Source organism: Olea europaea, chromosome 14 (assembly GCF_002742605.1).
Source record: "Olea europaea var. sylvestris chromosome 14, O_europaea_v1, whole genome shotgun sequence".
Lineage (NCBI taxonomy): Eukaryota > Viridiplantae > Streptophyta > Magnoliopsida > Lamiales > Oleaceae > Olea > Olea europaea.
Genome location: NC_036250.1, coordinates 3,383,342 through 3,400,451, shown reverse-complemented (window position 1 = coordinate 3,400,451; position 17,110 = coordinate 3,383,342). Strand labels below are relative to the sequence as shown.

General features: G+C 33.9%; 1 long non-coding RNA gene and 1 pseudogene across 1 annotated transcript in view; both read left to right on the top strand.

Moving 5' to 3' along the window:
* The first annotated feature begins 2,140 nt into the window (after window positions 1-2,140).
* Window positions 2,141-5,277, top strand: LOC111408804 (annotated as a pseudogene).
* Window positions 5,278-7,242: 1,965 nt separating this feature from the next.
* LOC111408805 overlaps window positions 7,243-17,110 on the top strand; it is an 18,894-nt gene continuing 9,026 nt past the window's right edge. The window contains exons 1-2 of the long non-coding RNA XR_002705365.1: window positions 7,243-7,255; window positions 9,246-9,247. This is a non-coding gene — a long non-coding RNA (uncharacterized LOC111408805). The remainder of the gene's footprint in view (window positions 7,256-9,245; window positions 9,248-17,110) is intronic.

Here is a 17,110-nt window from a genome sequence, read left to right as displayed (position 1 = left end):
GCAACGTGTCCTTTTTCATTACAAATAAAACATCCACATTTTTTAATGTTTCTTGGTTTAAATTTCTTATTCCAATTTCTTTTCTTGAAATACTTTTTGTGTGGTTTAAAATTCCTTTTATTGAATTTTTTATAATTTTTGAATTTTCTTTTATATTTCTTATATGGTTTATATTTCTTCTTATGGCATCCAAATTGTTCAACTTGGCCATTATCTTTATAACAACATAATGAATTTTTTCTTATTTTATAAGCCTTCTTATTTTCTAATGCTTCTCTGCACCACATACCTATCATTCTTCTTGTAAATTCAATTCTACTTCCAAAATTATCTATTTTAACTCCTTCCTCTTCTCGTAGAGGTAATAATTTCTCATATTCTTTTAATAACTTGATTCCCCATGTGAATGGTAATTTTGTAAAATAAGATCTTAATATAAATTTGTTTTCCTGATAATCTCCTTGATTTAATATATAATATAATTCTTCAAACTTACATGTGTATCTTTCTAATTCACACATATCACATATTTTTAAATTTTCCATTGCAATCATTCCTTGATTATATTCATCCTGTTTTCTTTCTTCTTCATTAGAAGTATACATATCTCCTAAAAATTCTGTTCTTAAGATTTTTTCAAATCTTTTTAATATCTCCTGTATATTTTGTTCATTTAGAGTATTTCTATTATCTAATACCTCAGTTCTATTTGCTCCATATTTTATTCTTCCTTTAATAATTTCTAGTAACTTTCTCCACCATTCAAAAACAATTCCTCTGAATGTATGTTCTATAAATCCAAAAGATGTATATGTTTCCCATTTATTAAATTGTATTGCTAAATCTGTACTTTTCATCCATGTTTCAATAGCTTTACTTTTATCTACATAATCTAAATCTAACCATACTCCTGTCGTGTAGATTGGTTCATTGTAGGACTTCATTGGATTTATTTCTTTTATGGATTATTTTCTTACATTTCCAGTATATCTTTTATGTGTTTTTCTATATTGATTAATATCAGCCTTATCAGGTATTGGGGTACCATAAGGATAATCTTGTTCTTCATTACTACTAAATTCTACTTTTATATTTTGATTTGAAGATGGATTAGTATTCATCTTTGTATTTTCCATTTTTTTAGTTAATTCTTCTAACTGTTTTTTATATTCTTCATACTCTTTACCTGTAAATTCTAAGAATTTTTGTTCTATCTCTTCTACATCTGTAATCATATATTGTTTTTCTTCATTTTTTTCCCTTTATTATTTTCCTTTTGAATTATCCTAAAATCTTGAGGTGGATTGATTATAATCCTATCTTTTCCTTTAAGATTTTTATCTAATAAAGCATTTCCTACTTGTACATTATGTTCTAGATTTTCTAATCTTTTATGTATATCCTCAAAACTTTCATTTGTAGTATTTTTAGGTAAATAGGGATAACTAGGTTTTTTATGTTTTTCAACCTTTTTCAAAAATTTTTCAATTATGTTTTCTTCATCTACTATATTCATCATGATTTTTGGTTCGTAACATGGCTCCGATACCATTTTTTCAGAGTGTGCAGCGAAGGGGTTAAGATTTTTGAGCCAGTTAAAATCTTTATAAATTTCTAAAATGTCACAATAAAATTTATAAAATTCACTATTTTTTATTAAAACTTTTTCTTCAATAATTATATTTAAATCTATAATTCTTCTTCTTAGGTTAAGAATCAATTAATATATATATCATTTTCTGTTTTGATTATATTATTATCTATAGAAACATTTTTATTTTTTAATTTTGGATCTAAATATTCTGTAAAGAATCCTTTCATATCTTCTTCTAAATATTTTAATTCATCTTCTGTTGTATTTTTTAGATCAATAAATTTTTTTATAATATTTGGATCTAAATTTATTAAAGATTTATGATCTATATCTCTTTGGGGACCTATTTGAAGGTTTTTATACATTGTGGTGGCTTTGATTGCAATTTCTCTGTAAGGGGTATTTTTGGAAAGATTATTGTTTGAAGACTATTTTTCAAATGTTTTCATTTCTTAGCCTATTTTTACAAATTGTCATTATTTTTAGACTATTGGAAGATATTTCCTCTAACCAACTCCTACCATGCAATGGCAGTTGAGACTCGTACACTCAAATTCAAATATTCAATATTAGATAAAGATATTTGTACAAAAATTTGTTGACAAAATGGCTTACACATTTCACAAAATTAGCCAACCTCAGTGAATTTAAAAAACGTGCGCTCGTGATCTCCACCCCGTGAGCAGTGAGCAAGGGAGTTTAGCATGATTCTTCAATAATTAGAGGGAAAAAATCCCACCTTTTGCCGAGGCATGGCACCCCATGTATAAAAGGATGCAATTTTTCTCAGAAGAAAACTCCCTTTCATTGTCAGTGACTCAGTCGCCCTAGACAATTTCGCACTTTAACGGACAGAAAGACTATTTTTTCCGAGAAAATTTGTTTCATTTTCTTGGCTTCTGTTTTTCCCTGTGGAAAGTGAGGTAGGAAAGGGCAAAGATGTGGGGATTCGGGGAAGAAATTATTGGGGAAGAAAGGAGAGAGGGAAAGTGGAAGGAATGGTGGTGGTGCTTGCATGGATGTCCAGTCAGGACAGAAGAAATATGTTGATCTTTATTCCTCCCTTGGCTGGAATTCCCTAGTTTGCCACTCCCAATTCCTCAATTTGTAAGCTCAATTTCATATTTTCCCATCAATTTCACACTTGGGATTCTGGTTCTGGTTCTGATTTATTATTATTATTATTATTATTTATTATTTATTTTTAACTTTGGTATGTTTTCTGTTATCTGAGTTGTCCCACATGGGTGGGGAGCCTTGTGGATGTCCTCCTACTTCAATTCTAAATTCTGGGTTTGTCGCTGAGCAATGGATAAGGTAGTTGGGGTTGATAAGGTTCATGAATTTGAATGTTTTGTTAAGTATGCATAGAAAGGAAAATGAATTTGATGGAGCATTATAATCAATTTGTTGAATATTCTTGCCCCTTAATGTAATTTTGGTTGGTAGTGACACGCTGTATATTAAATGTGCAGAATATCATTTTGTATTTCTGGTGGAATTACTGTTCTACATTATGTTTCATTCTAAGATTGCATTTATTGTGACTTAGGAGAAACGAAATGAATGCTTAAACTATTGGATCTATGAATCTACATGGATGCTTGTTATGAATAAATTTTGATCTCATTTTAATGAAAAATTATCCTTGTAGTATGATTGTTCTTCAGCGAATTTCGTAAGTTTGAATGATGAATGCTGGTTTTTTGACATCTCCATGTTGCTTTTCATGATTTATGCTATGAAAAATAAATTCCCCTACCTTGCTATAGGAATGGACTAACATTGTCTATTTCTTAGAGGAATTGGTAAACATTTACATCTGATTCTAGGTCTGGTTTGCGTGTTTTAAGTAGATGAGGAAAGTAAACTGGATTGGCTAAAATGCTGCTCCGTATTATCTTTCAGTCTAGGATGATGAAATTTGAAAAAAGGTCTCAGCGTATCTGTTACCTGGACACTGGGGAGAAAAGAAAACTAGTACTTTGCAGAACATATTGTCAAGGGAGCCCCTTTTCCATATGGAAATTCAAACTTATACTTTCACGATCTCCAATGGATTAATAATGAACTTGCTTCATAAAGAATGTGGTAACAAGACACGGTCTTCTTGTTATTGGACTCAAATTCTTCTTATGTTGATCCACATATTCTCTATTTGGATACCTATGTTGATATCTCAAGTATGGACAGCATACTATCCTGAGAAAATTAAAAGCAAATTTTGACATTAGATTGGAAGGGAAATTTGATCAATTTAAGTGCCACATAGGAGACAAACTGTTACAATTGCTTTTAAACTCAAGATGAATACTTGGGACGGACATACAATTTACCCAAAGCATATTCTAGTGTGTAAGTTTTAGTAACATATAATTTAATTCTCAATTTTGTGGGGGTTATGCTTACAGATTCTTTCCTGATAAAGCTGCATCATTGGCACTAGAAATTGTCAGTGATCTTGTTCAGGTTAGTCATGAATCGAATCTACCTTATCTAGCTCTTCTACACAGTGTCACATCTATGTTCACTCTCTCTATTTAAAAATCTCTTTGAAAAATCAACTCATGTTGTATCTGCTACACATCTTTTAGGCTATAGTGCTCCTAAGATTGAAATTTTAGACCTGTTTAAAAGATAAGAGCTTTTCTAAGAAACAATGAGAATCTGATATTTATAAATTGGTTCAAATTTTCTGTTTTATCTTATGTGGATTGACTTAATCTTGGAGCAGCTTCTTTAACATTAGTAAGATAAAATTGTTTAGAGACTGTGATTGTCTTCATTTTTCTGTCTCTTCTCCCAAAAGAAAAGGAAGTGAAAGGCTTGTTGGTTTAACGAGATTAAAATTTGTTGGGTTAGCGATTATTTTGAGTTATTCTCACACTTGTGTTGATTTTATTTTCTTATGAAGGAGCTAAAAATCAGACCATGGCCCGTTGTTTTTGCATCTTTTTTCTGGTGGCCCAAAGGCTTGCATGTATAAGTTTCTTAAGGTGGATATCATTCTACGGTGAAAATGTTAAGATTAGGTCCCTTTTGGTTGAGCTAAAAATTTCATAAAAATCTAAATCGAAGTCAAGAATTAGTTTTAACCCCACTTTCATGGACCCACAACTCTTGTTTACATTTAAATCACACATTTCAACAACTTATATCGAGCTAATAGTCCCAATGGTCACTGAAGTTATGTCTTCGTCTTCGATTACTCATTGAAGTTTAAAATGTCAATTTTTGGCCACTAAACTTATCAAAACATTGGACATTACTCACTACCTTAACATTTGTTTAAATTCTTTGATGGAATTAGTGACGTGGCTAGCGAAATATACATGTGATGCCTCGTCACGCCATTAACAAATTGTTACGTCTTTGATTGCTCATCAAATTTTGAAAAATATTTTTAATTGTTTACTAAACTTTAAAAAACGTCTTCGATTACTTACAAAACTTTGAAAAATGTCTTTGATTAAACTTTGAGGTGGCTGAATTTTGGCCACTAAACTTATAAAAATGACGTTGACCTATTGTTCATTAAAAAATATGTAGCACAATCGCGCAGGTCGCGTTAAAGTAATAAAATGGACAAACGAATTCAAATTGACGATTCAACGAGAAATGATTACTTAATCACACATTAGCTAAATTTAATTTTAATATATTTTGTAGAATTTTAAGCTATTTTCATCACTTGAAAAATTCAAATTTATTGTGTGTTTCATTGTTAAAATTAAATTAATATTTGAATTTTGCAACGAAACATAAAAAATTTAATTCAATGGAATTTACAACGAAACACACAATAAAGTTAATTAAAATTTGAATTTTTGTAAAGAAACACAATCCATTTTTTGGAAGGACAAAAAGTGAATGAAATTCATTTAATTAAATTTATTGTGCGTTTAGTTGCAAAATCTAAATATTAATATAATTTTAACAACGAAACATACAATAAATATGAATTTTTCAAATGATGAAAATAACTTAAGATTCTACAATAAAATGTTAAAATTAAAGTTAACTATTATGTAATTGAGTAATCATTTCTCTTTGAATCGACAATTCGAATTTGTTTGTCCACTTTATCACTTTTACGCGACCTATGAGATTATGCTATATATTTTTTAACGAACAATAGGTTGACTTCATTTTTATAAGTTTAGTGGCCAAAATTTGACCATATAAAAGTTTAGTAAGCAATCGAGGACGTTTTTCAGATTTAGTGAGTACTTGAAGATGTTTTTCAAAGTTTAATGAGTAATTAAAGATATTTTTCAAAGTTTGGTGAGCAATCGAAGACTTAACAATTTGTTAACGGTGTGACGAGGCGCCACGTATATATTCTATTGCCATGTCAATAATTTCGTCAAAAAATTGAAACGAATGTTAAGTTAGTAAGTAACGTCCAATGCTTTGATAAGTTTAGTGATCAAAACTCGATATCTTAAATTTCAGTGAGTAATCAAAGGTAGAAACATAAGGTCAGTGACAAATAACTCACTTATATAAAAATCTATTAAAAATATGATTTTTAGCAAAACGAGACAGTGGCTAAATATTTTTTTTTTATATATTTATTTAAATGTATTACTCTCAAGTACAGTTTCATCCTATTTCTTTTGGCTGCAGATAATTGAGGGTAAATTTGAAGAGCAAGCTAATGTGGTATACTTTAATTTATCACCAATCATCTAATATCATGCTATTTTGGAAGATGCATATAATCATCCTACAGATTTGTGTGCTTCTGTATTGTGATTTATGTATTCCGTTCAACTATTTTTGGAACACTTTGAAGTTTGGACAAAAGATCCGTGGTGTATGGTAGCCAAATTTCATACATAAAATAGCTCACATAGATCTCTACATTCTTGTTTTACAAGAAATGAGTAGTCATTTGTATTGTCTAAATGGAAAACTTTATTAAAAGGATTGGCTAACCTGATGACCTCTTCCTGTGAAGGATGACTACCAACTAGTTTGAGATTGTGTTGCTGGCTACATCTTTGATTCCAGTCCAGTAGATTTTACAAGTGACTTGGGTACTCGTTTTGTTCTTCACCCAACTGTTCTCAAAATGTCTCGCCCTCCACTCATAGTATCATGGATTGCAAATGGCCTCTCTTCCAGTCTGGATACATTCTTTCTTGACAGATTTGAATCAAAGCGTGCTGAGTATTGGCAGACTCTGTATTCCACTGTTGTAAGCATCCATCAGACATAACTTAGAGTCGTTTCTATCATTATACTTGATCATTTGCTGTTACTGTGATTGATATCAGAGCATGGGGGCACCATATGTCATTTTTTGCTCAGAAGATGATGATCTTGCTCCAATTCAGATTATTTGCAATTTTGTCCAAAGGCTAAAAGACCTTGGTGCTGATGTTAAATAGGTGAAGTGGATTAGCTCACCCCATGTAGATATGCTTCTCTACTTGTCAGTATATTTGTTTCTTTATCGTTCTGTGTCCAAACTCTTTTCCTTCTGTTTGTGCTTTTACATTTATCACAAGTATCAAAAGATTAAATGTTTTAGAGATACCCAGCGTCTGATATTCCTATCCCTTGATTAGCAACTGGAAGGGTGAAGGTAACTACTTCCATCTGCTTTTACAGGCTTTTAGACTTTCCCTTGTGGAGACCATTGTCACGGACCTAGTTTCGTTACACCCGAACAACTAGAACCGTGCGGCCTTAACGCTTGACAATCCCCGTACCTCACGAGAAAACGTTAAGTCAGCCTTTTCACGCTCACAAATAATTTAACCAAGGAGGCTAAATTATACCCACGTTGAGAAGAGAATTTTGAAGTAAAGGATATATGAAAAACAAGTAAGGTCGGGAAACTTTCTTTGTATAAATGAAAGGGAAAACTTTACAATCTCTCTAAGGAATAAATTCACTCAACTCTACATGATTTACAAATGAGACTTCTACCTCTATTTATAGGCAAAACTTAAACCTCCTTAAGATCAAGTGGCCTTACTTTACAACCTATGCTTAGTTGTTTACAACTCGTTCTTAGTTGTCATCAAGTGGATAAGTTTACAACTTTCCTTGCAAGTTGTCGCCAACTCGATCTTAGCTTGCATAGAAGATATTTATTCTTGCCAACTTGTGCTTAGCTTGCACTTTGATAATATCTTCGCCAACTCGCGCTTAGCTTGTATCTTTGATAATATCTTGCAAGTGGCACAAGTGGACAAGTTGTGCAAGTTGCCTACTTGCACCCCAAAATATCCCGCTGCAGGTTCATGTATTTTTCCTCCAAAATGGCGGGGTCGGGACCTAGAAAAACCTCATGAAAGTCTTGGAAAGTTGCACCATTTTAGGCAGCCTGCATTCTGCCCATTCCATCCTATTGCAGCGTGCGGTTCACGCTATTTTACGGCCGCTACCGGGATGGATCGAACGCGACCGCGTGGGGCGTAAGTCCATGCTTCTGACATAGTAGACTGAAAGGAGTTAAAAGTAAATGTGATCGACTAAAAGGATTCCTTGCACAGGAGGGAATGTCTTTGTGAAAGGCCTGATAATGGAGATATAGTACCTGTAGGCTATGTTACAAGGAGGTCTAATGGTCAGGATGTTCATACAAATACCCAATTCATTGGATCTTCAAATTTGAATAATTATACACAAGAAATTTAAATATATCAATATTATATAGGATATGTATGATGGAGCAGTCTTGAGCATAAGAAGTGGCATTAGTAATAGAGAATTTCGTTACACCGAGGCTGGCATCAATCCTCTGCCTTAAGATCTTTGAGCTTATGAGACATCCAAAATGAGGTTCCTTGACAAATTGTAGTCACGAATGACAGTGTTTTGATAGATGAGAATCGGATGTCATCAAATCATAATTTAAGACCTTGAAGGAGTACTTTGGAATTTAGAGGTTCTCAATTAAGGAGGCTGAGATGGAGCACATGGAAGCCCTTCTGCTGATTGTAGGAATATGGATAATAGTGGAGTCAGTGCAAAGGATCATATTGTCCCAAAAGGTGGTTGCTTTAAGTATTTGCGTTTCATTTAGTAACAAGAAATGAGGAGTTGAAGAGGGTGGAAGATCTCTCTATAAGGTTAAAAAATCAGTTTTATGTATCAGTTATTAGTCTTGCCATTTTTTTTATGATATTGACTGTTGGGGTTCTTAAAATGCAAAATATCCATAAGTTAGATAATTGTGTTACAACACTCGAATGGATAATATAAGAAATGTGAATATGCACTGATAAGTGGAGGTGGCCTCAATTGAACATAAAGATGATTTTGACAGTTTGTTCATGCTGTGTGTAGTTAAGAAACGTTCAATTGTGAGAGTCCTCTGATCTTGGTAGACCTAGTGAGAAGTGGGACAGTTTGAGATATGTGTATGTGTAGATTTGAAGAACTTTATTCACAAGCGTGATGTAATCTTTATATAGTTTAGAAAAAAGTGGTAGACCCAAAAAAAAAAAAAAATAATAATAATAATAAAAATGAATCTTAAAATTGAAAGAAAAATCCGTCCCAAGATTCCATTAATCAGCCACGCCCTTCATTTCCCTCCCTTCTCTCCCTTACCATCTAGTCACCCTTCTGCTTACTACTGTCTTTAAAAAGAATTTACAACTCTTTTTAAAAAGAGAAAATTAGGAAACAGATGTTTCACAAGATAGGATCTCAAGATGAAAGAAACCCTTTTGGGAAGCACCTTTGCTGTTTGAGATCACAAGAATTTTGACACAACCTAATCACTCGCCACGATGTAACAATCCTATATTGGAGTCAAAGGAGTGAAGAGCCAACAATAATCCATATTTATGCGACTTTAAAGGCCAAGAAGTTTAGTTTTTTTTTGACTTTTAAGTTCTTCCATATTTTTTTTCAAAATTTTGTTCTTATATTTATGTATTTTTTCTTAATTAGTGTGAGGGAAATTTTGTGTTTTGAATGAAATTTAATGCTTAATTTGAATGATAGGTTCCCAAAAGGATCCTTAATGTAGAAAATAGAAGGCTGGGAACCAAAGGCCAAAAGGACTCTTAGTTGCAATTTTCTTATTAATATTAGTTGGTCAATTCACTAAGCAAATCTGCCAATAGACCAGCCAATGGGGATACCGGGGGTTGAACTTTCAGGATAAGGTAAGGTATCTGCCCACGTCTAGGTGGTCGTAACCAGTATGTCGGAAGGGGAAGCCGACAGGGTTCAGATTGAGCGTATTGTGACCTGTGAGCATGTTTTGGGTGGCTTATGCTTCAAACTAAGCACTAGGGGTGGCAAATAGGCTGAGCGGCTCGTCGGATTGTCCGTTCGGTTCGCGAAAAAGGAGCTCGTGGACGGCTCGGGTTCGTAAAAACACGAACCCGAGCACGAGTCGAGCGGGCCAGTTCGGTGGGCGAGCCGCTCGCGACGAGCCCGCGAGCGGCTCGTTGAAAAAGCTCGTGGCTCATTTGGAACCAGCTCGTGACTCGTTCCAAACGAGCCCAAGCTCGTGGGGTCATTTTTAAATGTGACCGAAATGGTCACATTTTTTAAAAAGTGACCGTTTCGATCACTTTATCAACGGTCACTGACAAAAGTCAGTGACCGTTTCAGTCCCCTAATTAAATTTTTTTTTTTTACCGTTAACGGTCATTGAATTTTTTCAATGACCGTTTTGGTCCTTATGTATATATATTTTATTTTTTTTTTCTTTTCTTCTTCTATAAATAGTGCCTTTTAGCCACAAAATTTTCTACAATTCACTTTCAACTCTCAATTATCTCTCTCAACTTTCTTGTATTGTGTTGATAGTTGTGCAATTTTTATATACAATTTATACAATATCCAATTCTCATTTTTCAGTTTTCACTATATTTATTGAAATTTCATCTAATTTTCATTTCTCATTACATTTATACAATTATTCTTCTACTAGTTATTACTTATTACAACTAAATAAATGGATCCACTCTCATTTGTCGAAAACTTGTTTGGTGTGGAAGGAAATGAATCGCCTATGACACCGCAAAGTCAATTTCAGAATCAATTTGAAGGTCTAAATGACGTATCCCTACCTGAAGATATTCCAGATTTGGATCTTCATCATCATGTAAGCGACAATCCAAATTATCCAATTAATTTGGATGATATTGACATCCCCGAAGCGAAACACGATCAGGAAGAAGAGGCCGAATTAAACATTCTTGATGCGAGGGGAAAGCTAAAGGGGAAAAAACAAGCAAACTGTTGGGATCACTTTAAATTGATTTCAACAGGAAAAATCGTCAATGGAGTCCAAGAATCCAAAGCAGTATGTAGATACTGCCAACAAAGATTGGCATGGCAAAGAGGAATTGGTACCAACCATCTCAACCGTCATTACAAAGTATGTGCGGCCAAACACGGACTTATTCCAGGCTGTCAAACACAATTGCAATTTGACAGTCCAGACGCCGGTGGTTCTACTGCACCTCTATCCACATGGGTGTATTCGGAGGAGAAAGCTTGAACTGGAATGGTGAAACTTGTTGCTGGTGCTGAGTTGCCTTTGGCATTGATTGACAACCAACACTACGTCTCGTATGTAAAAGAATATCTGTAGCTAAGGTACGTTGGGGTAAGTCGAAACACTCTTCATTCCGATACAATACAATATTTTACTTCAACAAAACAATAATTAATTATGAATTTGCAAAAATATGGGGGTGTCATATCTTTAACTTCAAATATATGGGAAGGGATTAATAAAAGAGCATATATAGTTGCAACTGCACATTATATAGACCCACTTTGGTGCATGCATAAAAAAATTATTGTTTTTAGAATTATTGAATTTGCTCACAACGCAAATAATATATTTAATGCTATTATTAGTATTGTTAGAGAATATCAATGCGAAGGTAAAATTCGTTCATTTACTTTCGATAATGCTAGTGTAAATAAAGTAGTTGCTGAAAAATTGTATAGGGTACTACAACCTGATTTTGGTGGGTATTTGTTTCATATTCGTTGTGTATGTCATATTTTGAATTTAATTGTCCAAAATGGTTTAAAATATATAAAGGATGAACTTCAAAATATTAGGAATGAACTAATATATATCACAATCTCTCCAAGTAGAAAACAAGCATTTGAGAATTATTGTGCCGAAATAGGAGTGCAAAATGCTAAAACATTTGTTAGCGATGTAGGTCATAGGTGGAACTCTACTTGCTTGTTATTAAAGTCATGTGAAGGTTTTGAACATTTAATAACTGACTTTTATAACAATAGACATGTTAGAAGTGATGACAAGGGTATGTTGACTGAACGTAATTGGCATTTAACTTTGAAAGTTAAAAAAAATTTTGACATCTTTTTATGAAACCACTAAGATTTTATTGGACGTTTACTATCCCACCAGCTGTATGGTGCTTAAACGTCTTTATATAATTGTAAGAACATTTCATAAATACAGAAATGACCCCGATTTTAGTGAAATTATAATTGCTATGGAATTAAAATTTAGAGAATATTGCGAAGATTTGCCTATGTTATTTCCTTTAGCATGCGTGATGGACCCCTAATATAATTTATCGGGAACTAAATATATAATTGATCAAATTTCAAACGCCTTAACATTTAATACACCTATCACATATAGAAATTTAGAGCAAATATTATGTGAAATGTATGAATTATATGCGAACCGAATGGGTACCAATATTAGTCGGGCATCATCTGCACCTACTCCTTCCACTGAAATTGAAGAAGATGCAGAAATATTTAATTTATTTCAAGGCATTAATTCGTATAGATTTGATTCATCTGCAACGTGTTCATCTACTACCACTGCCACTACCACTGCCATGTCGTCACCATCTGTATCTCATTCTCATCATACATTTACGGGCTCAAACCATAATACATTGCTTGCTGAATTAATTGATTATTTCAACCAGAATATGTCAATAGATAAAACAATTAAAAAAAGTTCAGACGAAATAATTGAATTCTGGCGAAGGTATGAACGACGTTGGCTAGTTATATCTGCGATTGCAAAAAATCTGCTGACACCTCCGGTTAGCACTGTTGCTTCGGAGTCTGCTTTTAGTGCAGGTAAAGAGTTTTGAGCGAGGTCAGGAGCCGACTGAAAGAAGATATTTTAGAAGCGTTAATGTGCGTTAAGGATTGACAGGACGCTCATTTTCGACTACAAGATAAATATGTCGAAATTGCATGTCGTCAAGTAAGTGATATTTGATTTAATTATATTGATGAAACTTTTCTTTTCTTATCGTTACTTTTAATTTTCTTTAAAAAATTGTACATGCAACAAAAAATTGTTCGTGTACAATTTTTAACTGCGTCCACTGAAAATTTAAGTAGCCGGTCCCAAGTCCGGATAAAGGAGGAGGGTTATATTTTATGTATTTTAAAAAGAAAAATAAAAAAAAAATTAAGATTTCATTTTTATTTTTTTCTCTTTTAGTTTAAAAAATATAAAAAAAAATTCCTTTCCACCAATTTAGTTAAATTTTTGTTAGTACTTGATACTATTATTACGATTATATCTACATTTTAAATTCTTTTCTCGAACTACGCTGTGCGTACCTTTGCATATAATTTTTGAAGTAAATTCCTTCTGAAAATTGAAGGGGTAATCGAATGATTACCCTTTCAATTGTCAGAAGTCTTTCACTTCGAAGATTATATATAATATTTGAAGTGAAAGACTTCTATATAATTTTCGAAGTGAAGATTTCTGACAATTGAAAGGGCATTCGATTATCCTTTCAATTTTTAGAAGGGATTTTCTTCGAAAATTATATGCAAGGGGTAACGCAGCGTTGCTTGAAAAAATAATTTTTAATTCTGTTTTAAATTTTCTTTAAAAAATTGTACACGAATAAACAAACAAACAACACAATTTTTAACTCCGCATGCTCTAAATTTAAGTAGCCGGTCCCAAGCCTGGATAAAGGAGGAGGGTTTAAATTTTTTACCTAGTTTTTTTATATATAATTCATGATTTAAAAATTACTTTTTTATTTTCCAAATTACATATTTGTTCCCAAAAGAAAAAATGAAAAACTGTAGAACCCCAAATAATTCTAGATACCTTAGTGGCACTAAGACATAAATATTGGATGACTAAAGTATACTTCAGCTTTTTAGTCTCATTTGAGACCCATTTTCGACATAGGAAATATTCGATTTGGAAAATGATATCTAAATAAAAGTTGTAACTCTTTGAGTTAGCTTTCCAATGCACTTTGAATTACCTCAATCAGATATCGGGAGAAGAAGTTATGATAGAAACACTGAAAGCTGTGCAGTGTCAATCGGTCGATCGAAACTGCCTGAAATGAAAATTCTCGTTTTTCTCTAGAATTTAAATATTTATTTTCATCAATTATTTTCTCAAAGGGCCACCCACGTTTTTGGTAATAAAAACCCCACTAAATTGAAGCATTTAACCTCAAATTTAAATGACTCCCATGTTCTCTCTCTTAAATGAAATTTGACTCTTCATTTGCTTTAGGTTATAAGATATTTACCTATAAATAGAAACCTCATTTCACTCATTTTTTTCTCACACCAAAAGTAAGAGCTTTTACATACTAAAGAAAGAGTTTCCAAGAGAGAAAAAGAGGGGGGAAAACTATTTTTCCTAGAAGTTTAAGAAGTGTTTTCAAACATTTTTCATAGAAGCTTTGGGTGCTATCAAGGACCCACCTACATTAAAAACAATCCACGCATTTCGAGCTTATTTTTTTTTAGCATAAGCCACTCCAAAATGCCAAATATATGCAACAAAAAACTACTAAAAGGCCATTGTGGAAGAGATAAAGGCAAAAAACTAACCTAAAAAGGTGGATGTCTAGGATCCAAGGCCGCCCCTCTTCCTCAGCAAATCAGCGGCAACCAAACCAAACGGGACGTAGGGGGAGATGGAACAACAAAACCACACACAAGAAATTGTGGTTACCTTCCAATACCTTTTCTTGTGAGGGTTATTGGAGTCTTTTCTTTTCTGCATTTAGGGATGGTAAAAAAAATTGTCAAACCCGATATCCGTGGGTTCTACCCCGAAATGGAACGGGAATTACCCTCTTAACCAGATATTTGGGTCGGGGATGAGATAGGGGATTTTACCAGGATAGGTTCGGATAACAAGGACCCCGTCCCTCCCCGCCCCGTTTAATTAATTAATTAATTAATTTTTTAAGAATTCAATACTTTAAATGGAAGATGACAATTAAGGTTATTTACGGAAAATGATAAACAATAAAAATTTTAGTTTACCAAATATAAATATATTTGAATAATTTATCGTTTAAAAATAAATAAATTAATTAAAAAGTTTAATAACTATGTTATTATCTCACTTTAATGAATGGGGGTAATAAAATAAATTTTAAAATAAATAAATATGCGAGTATTAAATGGGGCAAGGGGTTGCCCCAATCCGAACACGCCCCGTTGCCATTCCTAAGATAAGCAAGCATTGTAGTTTATTTTCATTTCATCGGTAACTAGTATGCTGTAACATTATGGTTTCCCAACAACCATGCATTAAATATCATGTGTTCTTAATAGGGTACTTCTCACGTGTCATATTAGACAGGTCATTTTCGACACTTCCCAGTTGAATACAAGGCTGTCTTGACTAAATTGATTGGGAAAGCATCTGTAATTTATTCCCAACGAATACGGAAACTTGAAGGGGGAGAAGATGGGCTAGGAAGGCACACATTATGACATATCTGAACCATTTGGCATTTTGAAAAAAGCAGCGACAGGATCAAATTACAGCTTCCAGACTATTCCCCATCGCTTGAATGACCATTTTCTTGTGCCCTGTTCTATAGAATATCATGAGGATAGACATGTTGGTTCTGTGCATGATGAACATAAAGATTCTCATATACATCTATTATCAAGCCCGCCCAAAATCAGTGCCCACGGAGTTCTTGGTCAATTCCTCTTCAACACATGTTTCCCAAAGAATGTCGAAGACTGGGATCTAAAATCATCGCGCTCCTCAAGAATGGCACCATTTGTCTCTGGCCGAAGACATTCTTCACCCTTCAATCTGAAATGCATTCGCCACTCAAGATTATAATGCTGCTGATTATCAACTTGTGGTATAGCTTTCCATGAAGATACTGTGCAATTTATGGACATTGTTTACTGATGCTACCAAAAGTGGTACCTGGCGGATTCCGTGGATGATGATTGAAGACGACACGAACAAAGCCTTCCAAATACCTAAAACAAAGGCAATGAGGTGTGTGCTCGTCGCCCCTCCAATGCTGAAGTCAGAAAAGGGATGTAAAGATGAATATATGCTGGAAATTGGTCCTGTATTTATAGCGGTAGGTAGTGCACTCCTAGTAGGATTGAATAAGTTGGACGTTCTTATCTTAATAGAATCTTGCCTGAGAGAAGTATACTATTTGTAATATAATTGTATGACCAATGATACTATTGTTGACATAGAGTTCTTGTGGACGTAGGAGTCCTGGGTGGAGATGTTTGAATCACATTGAAATCCTCAGAAGGTAAGACTTATTATGGGCTCAGGTAAAGAGTTTGGTTGGAAGGATAGTGCTTGAGTACTTAACCTGAGGACTTATGGGCTTAGGAGATAGAGTAGAGTCCTCGGGATAAACACCCTGAAGACCATATAACCCTGGGGACTATACCTCAGAATGGAATTATAAGATTCAAAATGTCCTCGAGATAATAGTCGTCGAGACATTCAGCCCTCGAGTATACAACTTGGCAATATCACTGGCCCCCGCGCACTCCTTAGTAGAGCTCGCACTTACGCTCCACGCGGTCGCGTTCGATCCATCCCGGTAGTGGCCGTAAAATAGCGTGAACCGCACGCTGCAATAGGATGGAATGGGCAGAATGCAGGCTGCCTAAAATGGTGTAACTTTTCGGGACTTTCATGAGGTTTTTCTAGATCCCGACCCCATCATTTTGGAGGAAAAATACATGAACCTGCAGCGGGATATTTTGGGGTGCAAGTAGGCAACTTGCACAACTTGTCCACTTGTGCCACTTGCAAGATATTATCAAAGATACGAGCTAAGCGCGAGTTGGCGAAGATATTATCAAAGGTGCAAGCTAAGCACGAGTTGGCAAGAATAATATCTTCTATGCAAGCTAAGATCGAGTTGGCGACAACTTGCAAGGAAAGTTGTAAACAAATCCACTTGATGACAACTAAGAACGAGTTGTAAACAACTAAGCATAGGTTGTAAAGTAAGGCCACTTGATCTTAAGGAGGTTTAAGTTTTGCCTATAAATAGAGGTAGAAATCTCATTTGTAAATCATGTAGAGTTGAGTGAATTTATTCCTTAGAGAGATTGTAAAGTTTTCCCTTTCATATATACAAAGAAAGTTTCCCGACCTTACTTGTTTTTCATATATCCTTTACTTCAAAATTCTCCTCTCAACGTGGGTATAATTTAGCCTCCTTGGTTAAATTATTTGTGAGCGTGAAAAGGCTGACTTAACGTTTTCTCGTGAGGTGCGGGAATTGT